Raw genomic sequence first — 13325 nt, forward strand, 5'->3', positions numbered from 1 at the left:
CTTTGCCGATAAAATGTTTGACGAGTATTATTTGCCGAGTGTAAAATGACTTTTGGTGAGTATCTTAGACAGTCGGCAAAGAACGTGATTCCGGTAGTGCATATTGCTCATCTAAGTACGAGGTTACCAACATATACACTACAGGAAACTGGTTAAAGAACGTGGGTGAAAAACCGTCGAACTTAATGTAATAAGCCGTCGAACTTACCGTAAGAACGTGGGTTTACCGACGAATATAGCCGACGGCGATTTTTGGACGAACTTAGAGAAGTAAGAATGTGGGTACCGTCGAACTTAACATTAAGAACGTGGGTACCGTCGAACTTAACATTAAGAGCGTGCGTTTTTAAGTTCGACGGGGCCGTCGAATTTTTTCCCATAAGTTCGACGGCACCCACGTTCTTACGGTTAAGTTCGACGGGGCCACGTGGCCGTCGACCTTATGTGTCCTGCGTGGGTAACATTAAGAACGTAGGTACCGTCGAACTTAACATTAAGAACGTGGGTACCGTCGAACTTAACATTAAGAGCGTGCGTTTTTAAGTTCGACGGGGCCGTCGAATTTTTTCCCATAAGTTCGACGGCACCCACGTTCTTACGGTTAAGTTCGACGGGGCCACGTGGCCGTCGACCTTATGTGTCCTGCGTGGGTCTGCGAGGTCTGCACAATAAGTTCGACGGTACCCACGTTCTTAACGTTAAGAACGTGGGTACTCACGTTCTTAACCCTTTTCTAGAAAAAAATAAAAAATACAGAAATAAAAAATTAGACAAACATAATATCACATGCAACACAAAATATCACATACAGTACAGATTTCAAACACATGGATATATGTTCATATCACAAATTCACACAAGTCCAAATACATAAGTTCACAAGAATTGGAGATTGTATCAGTAGTAATACAACACACAGGAATTGAAGATGCATGTATCCATCAATCCCTCAAGACTTTGTTCCTAACTAGACAGTATCCACCTATCACTAAGAGAAACATGTCAAGAATGGACACCCTAGCTCTAGGTGATGTCTGACTTCCAAAGACGACGTCCTTCATTCACTCCAGAGCTCAGTGGTCTCATGTTCGCTCAAAGTCGCTGCCGTAGCATGAATAAAGTTACCTATTTTTTCATGAAAAGAGAGGTCATTCAATGGCCATGAGATCTCCTTCAGTAGCGATCAGAGTTTCCTCAATACCTCTGAGAGGTCCTTCAATGTCTTTGAGAGCACCTTCTATATCTGTAAAGAAAGCACAAGTAATCATAACTGACAAAATCATCGTAGAAAAAAGTGCATAAGATGGGACATGGGTCTTTTCGGGTCATCGCTTGAGAGGTGGGCTTCCACAGAAAAAAGTGCATGGGATGGTAACGCATCAGCTGCCCTAAGCCTGAGCAAGATAATATAAGGTTGAGTGTTCCAGATACCTTGGTGTGTCGCGTGGTGTAGTGGGCGCCGGACCGCACTCGTCAGCGTACATGTATGTCTGTTTCTGCAGGAGCACTCAACCATTTTGTAATCCTTTTGTCATTTCGAGAGACGAGCAGGCTGCTCAAACTCAGGGCTACTCCAAGAGAAGCGCCAGCCCAAGCTCAAACCCATCTTATTTCAAAGCCTTTTTGATAGTTTTGTTCATGAAAACATGTATGTATCCTATCAGAACACCATGTCGGCGGCCTGACCAATTAATTCTGGGCAAACTAGCTCATTCGGAAAAAAAGAAAGCTGGTTTATCATAGTTTCATTGTGGCACCAAGCTCTATAAATTCAGATAGTGTGCTTCATGAATTCCATAACTGAAACTTATTAGAAAACTTTAGTATTATTCTTGGCAGCAACAGGTGAGTATAAACATATATGCTAACTACAGTTAATAAATACTGTTAGGCAAGTGTAGAATACTGCAACACATGGAAACTCCATGTTTTTGTTGGCCAGTATCTTTGTACTTCGCCCAACACTTGCTACCTGAAAATGCTCAGGTATCAAGGACAAGGGTAGAAAGGTTCATGTATGAAATCAAGGAGCCAGAACAGAAGATCACAAGAACTTGCAAGAAGCAAAATAGCACATGAAGGAGCATGTGACCAAATAAAATCATACGAAGAACAATGGAGTTCAGAAAATGGTAGCAAAACTTACAGAGTGACTTACACGACTGAAATGAGAAGCAATTGATTAGGGATCTTCTAACTGTACTCCAGCATTAAACACCTGGATAAATTAATAACTCAAGCAAACATAATGTGGCAGATTCTTAGCAATATGTCCTACAAACAAGCATTATTCATATCATTGAGCTGAAGTAAATGGTACTGTTTAGGAAGGTTGATCCCAAATCTAGCACCAATGTCTGTTAACCAAAAACACTAACCACTCTACAAAACTTTGACGATGGGCAACTACAGTAGCTAGACGACCTGAAAAAAATACCAGGAACAAAAATCAAGGCCAGAAACCAACCGAGTTGTGGACTAACGCCTCCTCGACGAAATAAGACTGCACTGGATGGTCGTATACCTACCGGTGTCCGTCCGTCTAGACCAAATTGATGGTTGTATACCTACAGGAGAACAAGAACAGGCTCCCTATATGTACACGGATTATCTTGGGGCGGGGGGGACTAGATTCCTTGGTGAACATACAGAGCTGTGCGTCGAACTAGTACTAAAATCTGAAACTGCACTGGGGGGACTCACCCTGAAGTTGCAGACATCTGAATGGACTGATAGCTTCTAGGGATATATGGGATGAGAGCTTTCAAGTCAACGTCACAACGATAGGATAGAAGGTCAGCCTGACAACAAAACATTGGTAGATTAGTAACTTTTTCAAAAAGAAACTTGCTTGAAAATTATAATTACTACACAAAAGGTGTGGAATCTGATGTACATCACATCAAAGAATTTTGTACTCCCTTCCTCAACCTTCTATAGCATATTTTGATGCAAAAAAAGTTTGTAATTTTGACCAACAGTTAATTAAATTAAATGCATGTTTTGAGTATAAAGTCATATCAATACATTCAAAAATTTGAAGCGATTTTAGTAACTCTCTTATTCTATTAATGCAATGAAACATCTCATGCGTGTTCAGAAAAAATTAAGAGCAGAATCATTCATTTTAGTCGACTCCTCATCCATGATTTCGTCTACCTGTGATAGATTAAATATGATAGTACAACAGAGTTAGAACTAAATTTGAAATATGGCCACAGACTTGTTGGTAGAAATGGCAGTTGTTTTAGTGAATGGCAAATGTTCACTGGAAATTTACTTACAAGTTACAAGATCACTTGGTGGTGTCACGTAGCCATAAAATTCTTCACCTAGTCATTTCCAAATATGGTTCTAAGGTTAATGAAAGTAGATCATAGGTAATTATCTTCGTGGTAGCAATGCTCCATATGCCTAAATGTTTTTTTCTAAACCTTTATAGTATAATGGAACTATGTACTCATATCCTTTCTTACAAACCATTCTGCCAGCCATCTTTATCCCATCTATGTATGCAGAGCAGCAGAGGCTATATCGTTTTTCACGAAGTGTGACCAGTGCCCAATGAATTTGCCTGTGCTGAAGTTGTGGGCTTAACAAGTTGTGGAACACCTGTATTAGCCATGGGGTTAGTGATTGTAACTGTGTCATGTTTGAGCTTTCTTGCAATATTGTTGCCATACAACAGCTTAGTTTTCTTGTGGGACATAGGGTTGCTGCCATACAGTACTATTTAACAGTGAAAGTGAAACGTGGAGTGAGAACTGTGTGCAGAAAAATTGAACAATAAATTATTTGCCCTATTAATCTTTTGGGGCATACTTAAAATGATAATACTATGCGAATATATATGATATCTATCTTTGGGTCAATAAATATGCTGCTTAGCATATGTTTTCAAGTGCAGTAGCAGATCTAGAAATCATTAAATTACAGCTTGAATTTCTTTGATATGAAAAAATCCACCTCGAATACATTTCTGTGATGTATCCACTCTAACAGGATTTCCAGAAGGACATAGTTAGAGCAGCTGAAGGTTTGGTGTCTATTGGAAACAAACATATTGAAGTGGGTATGTGCTTATGTGGCTCATGTCAGTTATCCTTGGTTAATTTTGTCAGGTTGAGATTTCCTCAGAGCAAAAGAAAGTTACATTGTTAGTTTTTGTTGTTGTATTTACATTTTCTCACATAGTAGAGCCATTAGTTAGGGTTAGAAATAGGATATGTACCCTCCAAAACTTAGTGTACTATGATACTTTGAGCTAGAATAGTCATTTGTGACTGCAGGGTCTGCAGCTATCTAGGATGGTAAATTCATATCATACACCCTCCATCTTAAGAAGGAACCACTACTATTTTCAATAGTTATCACCACTATATTTTATAGAGGCTATTTTAGCTTAGTTAAAAACTCATGAATTTCAAATAGGATGTAATCAGTTTATTTGTCTTTTCTTTTTGCAGTGTGTGCTGTTACACCTGTATGCAAGTCTCCAAATTCAATATCTATGAAATAGTTTGTTAAACAACTGCATCTATTTTTTTCTTTTGGCCATAGGAACAAAATTTTCTGAGGACTGCTATAGATATGGAAGCGAAAATAATGCAAGCGACGAAGCCCTTAGAAAAGCAGCATCACTATACGGAGGTGCTTTGAGAAATATTGAGAAAGAGTATGAAGATTTCAGCAGAATTTTATCTTCTCAGGTAAGTGCTGACTGATCTATGAGTTACTTTCCCACATAAGGTCTGTTTAGTTGGAGATTACTTGCGCAATTCTTGTGTAAGGGTTTTTTGAAAGCTCTTGATTGGTTGTCTGGTTCGCAGGCAGGAAATATAGGTGTTATGGGGATTGGGCAATGCATATTTAAGGGTACAGTTACCAGTTTACCACTTATGGAGCGAGTTGCTGATTGGGATGGATTTGAATAACTTTTTGAGGCAGATTAATATTATCTTGGGCATTTAAAGCGAATTATTTTTTTGCATAGCTTTACTACTTGGAATTTCTAGATCTGAATTTGTATTGAAAGTTCCCATTGACAACTGAGGCGTGCTGACACCCTAAAATATCCAAGGTGTTGGGAGCCTTTTGTTTGAGTAAAATTTTCACAAGTCTGTCTTAGTCTCATGAAAACCAAAATGTTGACACTCTCGTTAGCGGTAACTTTCTGATACTAATAATCCAAGTTACCAAGCATATCATTCTCTATCTGCTTTACCTTTTGCTTCGCGGTTCACATTGTCGGGGACCATAATTAGAGGTACCCCCAAGACTCCTAATCTCAGCTAGTAACCCCCATCAGCACAAAGCTGCAAAGGCCTGATGGGTGCGATTAAGTCAAGGCTCGGTCCACTCAAGGGACATGATCTCGCCTCGCCCGAGCCCAGCCTCGGGCAAGGGCAGCCGACCCCGGAGGATTCACGTCTCGCCCGAGGGCCCCCTCAAGCAACGGGCACACCTTCGGCTCGCCCGAGGCCCAGTCTTCGCCAAGAAGCAACCTTGGCCATATCGCCACACCGACCGACCGTATCGCAGAAGCATTTAATGCAAGGATGGCCTGACACCTTATCCTGACGCGCGCCCCTCAGTCGACAGAGCCGAAGTGACCGCAGTCACTTCGCCGCTCCACTGATCGGCCTGACAAGAGGACAGTGTCGCCTGCGTCGCTCCGACTGCTGTGCCGCTCGACAGAGTGAGGCTGACAGCAACCAAGTCCGGCTTCGGGCGCCATAGGAAGCTCCGCTTCGCCCGACCCCAGGGCTCGGCCCCCGTCTCGGCCTCGGACGACGAACTCCGCCTCGCCCGACCCAGGGCTCGGACTCAGCCTCGGCTCCGGAAGACGACGAACTCCGCCTCGCCCGACCCAGGGCTCGGACTCAGCCTCAACTCCGGAAGACGACGAACTCCGCCTCGCCCGACCCAGGGCTCGGACTCGGCCTCGGCCCCGGAAGATGACGAACTCCGCCTCGCCCGACCCCAGGGCTCAGACTCGGCCTCGACTCCGGAAGACGACGAACTCCGCCTCGCCCGACCCCAGGGCTCAGACTCAGCCTTGGCCTCAGACGATGGTCTCCGCCTCGCCCGACCCGAGGCTCGGACTCGACCTCGACCTCGGAAGACGGACTCGACCTCGACCTCGGAGGAGCCACCGCCTCGCCCGACCCAGGGCTCGGACCGACCACGTCACAGGGGGGCCATCATTACCCTACCCCTAGCTAGCTCAGGCTACGGGGAACAAGACCGGCGTCCCATCTGGCTCGCCCCGGTAAACAAATGATGATGGCACCCCACGTGCTTCATGATGACGACGGCTCTCAGCCCCTTACGGAAGCAAGGAGACGTCAGCAAGGACTCGACAACCCCGACAGTTGTCCTTCCGCAAGGCTCCAGCGCTCCTCCGACGGCCACGACATCACATGAATAGGGTGCCAAAACCTCTCCGGCTGCCACGACGGCATGTACTTAGGGCACTAGCTCCTCTCTGCTAGACACGTTAGCACACTGCTACATCTCCTATTGTACACCTGGGCCCTCTCCTTACGCCTATAAAAGGAAGGTCCAGGGCACTCGTACGGGAGGGTTGGCTGCGCGGGGAGGACAGGACGGCGCGTGCAGGCCTCTCGCTCCCTCCCACGCGGACGCTTGTAACCCCCTACTGCAAGCGCACCCGACCTGGGCGCAGGACAAACACGAAGGCCGCAGGTTTCCCCTTTACGCCTGTCTCCTTGTTTCCCCCCTCCGTGTTCCGTCTCGCGCCGACCCATCTGGGCTGGGACACGCGGCGACAATTTACTCGTCGGTCCAGGGACCCCCCGGGGTCGAAACGCCGACACATATAATACCAGTAGCTTGTGTATGGAATATTGGAACTGATCACCATATGCATAATTTTCTGTTTGTGTGTTTAGAATAGCTTTTTTCAGTGCAAGTTTAAGTCCAAGTCTTCTGAAATATATTATATATGTTGTTCTGATAGAAATAAGAACACACTTATGTGTGAGGTATTTGGACCCCATTTAGATACGTTTTGAGTTTCTTTCATTTGTTGAGATTTCAGACTATAGACCCATTGAGAGCAATGGCTATGGGTGGACCCCTGGAAGATGCTCACTGGAAATATGGCCACAGACTTGTTGGTAGAAATGGCAGTTGTTTTAGTGAATGGCAAATGTTCATTGGAAATTTACTTACAAGTTACAAGATCACTTGGTGGTGTCACGTAGCCATAAAATTCTTCACCTAGTCATTTCCAAATATGGTTCTAAGGTTAATGAAAGTAGATCATCGGTAATTAACATAACAGATCTCTAGTATACCTGGTGGAGATGTGTTTTCCATTGAGTACCAGCTAAACCTGACAGCACTGGCGAACCATGACTTGCTTTAACATGTTCTTGTACAACTTAATTTAGTTTTTATTCTAGAATAGACCATTAGTTCTATTTGTGTACAGGTTATACATAGAGCAGCATATCTGAAGAGATGCTTCCTTCTTTTTAACTGAATGAGATGTTCGATGTCTAGATTCAGTTCTAACCTTGAACCGATGATGATTCTTTTTAATTTTCAGCTTCTTTATGAGGTTCTGACCTTGAGCCTTGTGATGCCTTGTGTCGTCGTGACTCAGGACCTTGGGGGCACACATGAAGACCTAGGCGGCCGCTCAAAGTGAAACGTGGAGTGAGAACTGTGTGCAGAAAAATTGAACAATGAATTATTTGCCTTATTAATCTTTTGGGGCATACTTAAAATGATAATACTATGCGAATATATATGATATCTATCTTTGGGTCAATAAATATGCTGCTTAGCATATGTTTTCAAGTGCAGTAGCAGATCCAGAAATCATTAAATTACAGCTTGAATTTCTTTGATATGAAAAAATTCACCTCGAATACAAATGTCCACAGGATATAGGAACCACCTTAAAATATTGCTAACCTCATTTTTGTACATGATCCTTGGACCTCAGGTGATAAGAAGATATTGCCTAACAGAATACCAGTTTTAGTAACTATATCAGTACTACCAAACAATTGAACTAAGAAGCAATTTCTTTTGCAAGAGAAGATTAAAAGGCAAGTTCCCAGAGTTCATGTAACGCACCTTTACGCACTTACGCAAAAAAAGAAAGGAAAAAAAGCTTGGCAAGATAATTAACTAATTCAGTGGGGGATGGCTTCTCGCTCTACAGCGGTGGGGGAGGGACCTCACGTGTTGGTTGCTTCCTGCTTGTGGTGGGGTGCGGCGGGCGACAGCGGGGCGAGCACGGGAACGACTGCGGGAAGTGAGGATGGAGGAGATTGCGTCCGCCCGAATGGAGGAGATTGGAGGCGCGTAATCGATTGTTCTCGCGCGGATGGTTGAGATTGTGGGCACGGGGGCAAGGTTGTCGTGCGGGCGTCGATGCATGCGGGCGGGTGGGGCACATGGAAGGGGAGGCTGCTGGAGCGGTGCCGAGGCAGGGGGTGCAGAGTCGGGGGCAGGGGCGTGGGCCTAGGAGTGGCTGCGCTTGGAGGCGATGCTGTGTCAGGGAGGCGCGCGGGGCTGGGCACGGAGCCAGAGAGGCGCTGGAGGCGACGTCCGGTGGCGGCGACCAAGGAGGCGGGGCACGACGGCGAGGTGGAGGCGCGGGGTGGCGGCTGCGGGGCACGCAGGGTGGCAGCGACGGGGCGCGCGAGCTGGCGGCTGGCGGCGGTAGGTAGTGGGAAAGGAGAGGAAGAGAGACACGTTGGGTTAGGGATTTAGGTTTTTGGGTTAAGTTCGACGGTGTCCACGTGGCCCACGAATTTAATTTAAGAACGTGGGTACCCACGTTCTTAATAGGTTACGTTCAACGGTTTTGTCTAGGGCCCACGAACTTAATTTAAGAACGTGGGTACCCACGTTTTTAAAAAAACCCATGAACTTAACTAATGTAAGAACGTCGGTACCCACGTTCTTAATAAAACCCACGAACATTTATCAGTTTCTTGTAGTGATATGTGAGAGCGTGCATTACTCTTCGCATAAGACAACTAAAGGTGAAGGAGACGCTTATGGAATTACTACACCCGCGTTTCTTTTTTCTTTTTTTCTTTGATTATTAAATACCATATCTAGACTATGATGTCATATTACAGGGATGCGTCATATTGGTTCAAGTTTATTGCCAAGTGGATTAGTGAATACTTTAGATCCACCTTCTCCACCCATGACTAAAGTAACTAGATTTATTACATTACTTGCTTTTAGATATATGTATCTATTTTTACCTTACATGCCTAGTTTTACATGTGGTATTTTCTTTTGATTAGAATTGCATGCATGCTAGGTATATCATATGGTAGGAATACTCGATTTCAAATCATATTCTCGAGCCAACCTACATGGTTTAAAATGTTTAATTAAGCACATCATATAGCCTACTAGGTATGTGCTCGTGTGAAAGGGAAATAATCTCAACATTTCCTATAATCGATTTTGGTGTTTGACGACCATCACAAACCTTGTGGACTAACCAGTTTGTCTAGTTGATCATTCCACAGGTGCATAAGTTCATCTACAACTATTCTAAAGTCGACTGTCCGGAATACCATAGATTATTCCGGACAGGAGAAGCTTTTTTGGAAAAACAGACTAAGCGGCGGACCGTCCGGGCCCTTGCGGCGAACCGTCCGCGACACCAGGATGACCCTCGGACAGAACCAATGCAAAAATTCAAGTCTACACTACGGACCGTCCGGAGGAAAGCAAGCACCATCCGAGACCACGCGCGGACCGTCCGGCCTCAGGCGCAGACCGTCCGATCGGTGAATAACCGAAAAACCCGAAGGTGACGGGTTCAGTAAAATGAATTATAGCGTCCTCGCAGACCGTCCGGGGTGCACAACCGGACCGTCCGCGACTGCCTTTATCTGACATCTAATGACGCATTAAATGCAAAATAGCCGTTGATATAGCCGTTACTGCTGACCGTTGCGTTTTCAGTCGTTGATGTGCAGGGGCGGACCGTCCGGACCAGGGGCGTGGACCGTCCGCGGTTGGCAGAATTGGAGCAACGGCTAGGAAGTGGTTGGTGGCTATAAATACAACCCCAACCACCTCCATTCAATTCACCCAAGCATTCCAATCCTCTACATTCAATACAAGAGCTAGCAATCCATTCCAAGACACAATCAAAGCTTCCAATCTCTCCAAATTCCACAATTGAGACAAGTGATCATTAGTGATTAGTGACTTGAGAGAGAGTGATCCGTGTGATATTTGTCGCTCTTGTTGCTTGGCTTTTGCAATCGTGCTTTCTTCTTCCCATTCTTGTTCTCAAGACACTTGTAATCAAAGCAAGAGACACCAATTTGTGGTGGTCCTTGTGAGGGGTCTAAGTGACCCGTTGATTAAGGAGAAAGCTCACTCGGTCTAAGTGATTGTTTGAGAGAGGGAAAGGGTTGAAAGAGATCCGGTCTTTGTGACCACCTCAACGGGGACTAGGTTTGCAAGAACCGAACCTCGGTAAAATAAATCATCGTGTCACTCGCTTTATTTCTTGGTTGATTTGTTTTCGCCCTCTCTTTTGGACTCGACTTTATTTCTAACGCTAACCCCGACTTGTAGTTGTGCTTAAAGTTTATAAATTTCAGATTTGCCTATTCACCCCCCTCTAGGCGACTTTCACTTGGTATCAAAGTCCGGTACTTCATTTAGTCTAACCACTCAATGTGATGTCGGGAGCATCCGCCAAGAGGGAGATTGGGACCGGCGGCGACAAGTCCGCAAGCTCGGGGAGAACCCATTCAAGGGAGTCCGCCCACAAGCACAAGGAGGAATCCTCTTCCTCCATCAAGTCACAACGGAAAGGTGACAAGAAGAAGAAGATGAAGAAAGTGGTCTACTACGAGACCGACTCTTCGTCACCTTCTACCTCCAGCTCCGAATCGGCATTCGCCACTTCTAAGCGCCATGAACGCAAGAAGTATAGTAAGATGCCTCTCCGCTATCCTCACATTTCCAAACGCACTCCATTACTTTCCGTCCCATTAGGCAAACCACCGGTTTTTAACGGTGAAGATTATTCTATGTGGAGTTATAAAATGAGGCATCACCTAACCTCACTCCACAAAAGCATATGGGATATTGTTGAGTATGGAGCGCAGGTACCGAAGGAAGGGGACAAGGACTATGATTCGGAGGAGGTCGACCAAATCCAGCACTTCAACTCCCAAGCCACTACTATAGTCCTCGCCTCTCTAAGTCGAGAGGAGTATAATAAAGTGCAAGGGTTGAAGAGTGCCAAAGAGATTTGGGACGTGCTCAAGACCGCGTACGAAGGAGATGAGGTGACCAAGATCAGCAAGCAGGAAACGATCGAAGGGGAGCTCGGTCCATTCATGCTCAACCAAGGAGAGGAGCCACAAGCCATGTACAACCAGCTCAAGACCTTGGTGAATCAAGTGCGCAACCTCGGGAGCACAAAATGGGATGACCATGAAATGATCAAGGTTATTCTAAGATCACTCGTTTTTCTTAATCCTACACAAGTTCAATTAATTCGTGGTGATCCTAGATACAAGCTAATGTCTCCCAAGGAGGTTATAAGAAAGTTTGTGAGCTTTGAGTTGATGATCAAAGGCTCCAAACAAATCATCGAGCGAGGCACCACCTCCACACCCGAGGTGCAACCCGTCGCATTCAAAGCGACGGAGGAGAAGAAAGAAGAGTCTACGTCAAGTAGGCTCCCCATCGACGCCTCCAAGCTCGACAACGAGGAGATGGCGCTAATCATCAAAAGCTTTCGCCAAATCCTAAAGCAAAGGAAGGGGAGAGACTACAAAACCCGTTCCAAGAAGGTTTGCTACAAGTGTGGTAAGCCCAGTCACTTTATTGCTAAATGTCCATTATCAAGTGATAGTGACAGGGGCGACGACAAGAGGGAAAAAGGAGAAGAAGAGGTACTACAAGAAGAAGGGCGGCGATGCCCACGTTTGTCGGGAGTGGGACTCCGATGAGAGCTCCACCGACTCCTCCTCCGACGAGGACGCCGCAAACATCACCGTCAACAAGGGTCTCCTCTTCCCCAACGTTGGCCACAAGTGCCTCATGGCAAAGGACGACAAAAAGAAAAAGGTAAAATCTAGAGCTTCCACTAAATATGCAACATCTAGTGATGAGGATAGCTCTAGTGATGATGAGGATGATTTGCTCACACTTTTTGCCAACCTAAACATGCAACAAAAGGAAAAAATAAATGAATTATTTAGTGCTATTCATGAGAAGGATGAACTCTTGGATAGTCAAGAGGACTTCCTTATTAAGGAAAACAAGAAGCATGTTAAGGTTAAAAATGCTTATGCTCAGGAGATAGAAAAATATGAAAAATTGACTAGTGAGCTTAGCATTTGCCATGATACTATCTCCAACCTTAGAAATGAGAATGCTAAATTAATTGCTAAGGTTGAGAAATTAAATGTTTGTGATGATTCTCTTGTCAAACTCAAAAATGATAATGCTAGTTTGATTTCTAAAATTGACAAGTTGAATGAATCACTTTCTAGCCTTAAGATTGAAAATGATAATTTAATTGCTAAGGCTAAAGATTTAAATGTTTACAATGTTTCTATTTCCAATCTTAGAAATGAGAATATCATTTTACATGCTAAGATTGATAAATTAAAAGCTTGCAAACCCTCTACATCTAGTGTTGATCATGTTACTATTTATACTAGATGTAGAGACATTAATGTTGATGCTATCCATGATCACCTAGCTTTAATTAAACAACAAAATGGTCACATAGCTCAACTTAGTGCTAAAATTAATGAGCATGACTTAGAAAATGAAAATTTTAAATTTGCTAGAAGTATGCTCTATAGTGGGAGACGCCCTGGCATTAAGGATGGCATTGGCTTCCAATAGGGAGACAATGTCAAGCTTAATGCCCCTAAGAAATTGTCTAACTTTGTTAAGGGCAAAGCTCCCATGGTTCAGGATAACGAGGGGTATATTCTATATCCTGCTGGTTATCCCGAACATAAGATTAGGAGAATTCATTCTAGGAAGTCTCATTCTGTCTCTTATCATGCTTTTATGTATAAGAATGAGGCATCTAGTTCTAGGCAATCTACTCATGTTAAATTGCCTAAAAAGAAATCTCCTATTGCATCAAATGAACCTAATGTTTCATTTAAGACTTTTGATGCTTCTTATGTGCTCAATAACAAATCAGGCAAAGTAGTTGCCAAATACGTTAGGGGCAAACACAAGGGGTCAAAGACTTGTGTTTGGGTACCCAAGGTGCTTGTTTCTAATGTCAAAGGACCCAAGACCGTTTGGGTACCTAAGAA

At 44.4% G+C, this 13325-nt stretch overlaps 2 long non-coding RNA genes across 5 annotated transcripts; one reads left to right on the top strand and one right to left on the bottom strand.

Moving 5' to 3' along the window:
- Window positions 1-867: 867 nt before the first annotated feature.
- On the bottom strand, window positions 868-8736 carry LOC103630253 (uncharacterized). 4 transcript variants are annotated; one of them, XR_004850353.1, is made up of 7 exons: window positions 8113-8736; window positions 7948-7996; window positions 7544-7693; window positions 2704-2801; window positions 1432-2218; window positions 1202-1243; window positions 868-1125 (listed from the first exon to the last, which is right to left on the bottom strand). It is a non-coding gene; the product is annotated as an uncharacterized lncRNA (long non-coding RNA). The 4 variants fall into 4 exon arrangements; XR_002262884.3 differs by having other exon boundaries at window positions 1432-2801; XR_002262886.3 differs by having other exon boundaries at window positions 1432-2801; window positions 7597-7693; window positions 8113-8672.
- LOC103630252 (uncharacterized) lies at window positions 3961-7078 on the top strand. The gene is made up of 3 exons (XR_554933.2): window positions 3961-4072; window positions 4561-4709; window positions 7064-7078. It is a non-coding gene; the product is annotated as an uncharacterized lncRNA (long non-coding RNA).
- Window positions 8737-13325: the final 4589 nt, after the last annotated feature.

Source organism: Zea mays, chromosome 6, assembly GCF_902167145.1.
Source record: "Zea mays cultivar B73 chromosome 6, Zm-B73-REFERENCE-NAM-5.0, whole genome shotgun sequence".
NCBI lineage: Eukaryota > Viridiplantae > Streptophyta > Magnoliopsida > Poales > Poaceae > Zea > Zea mays.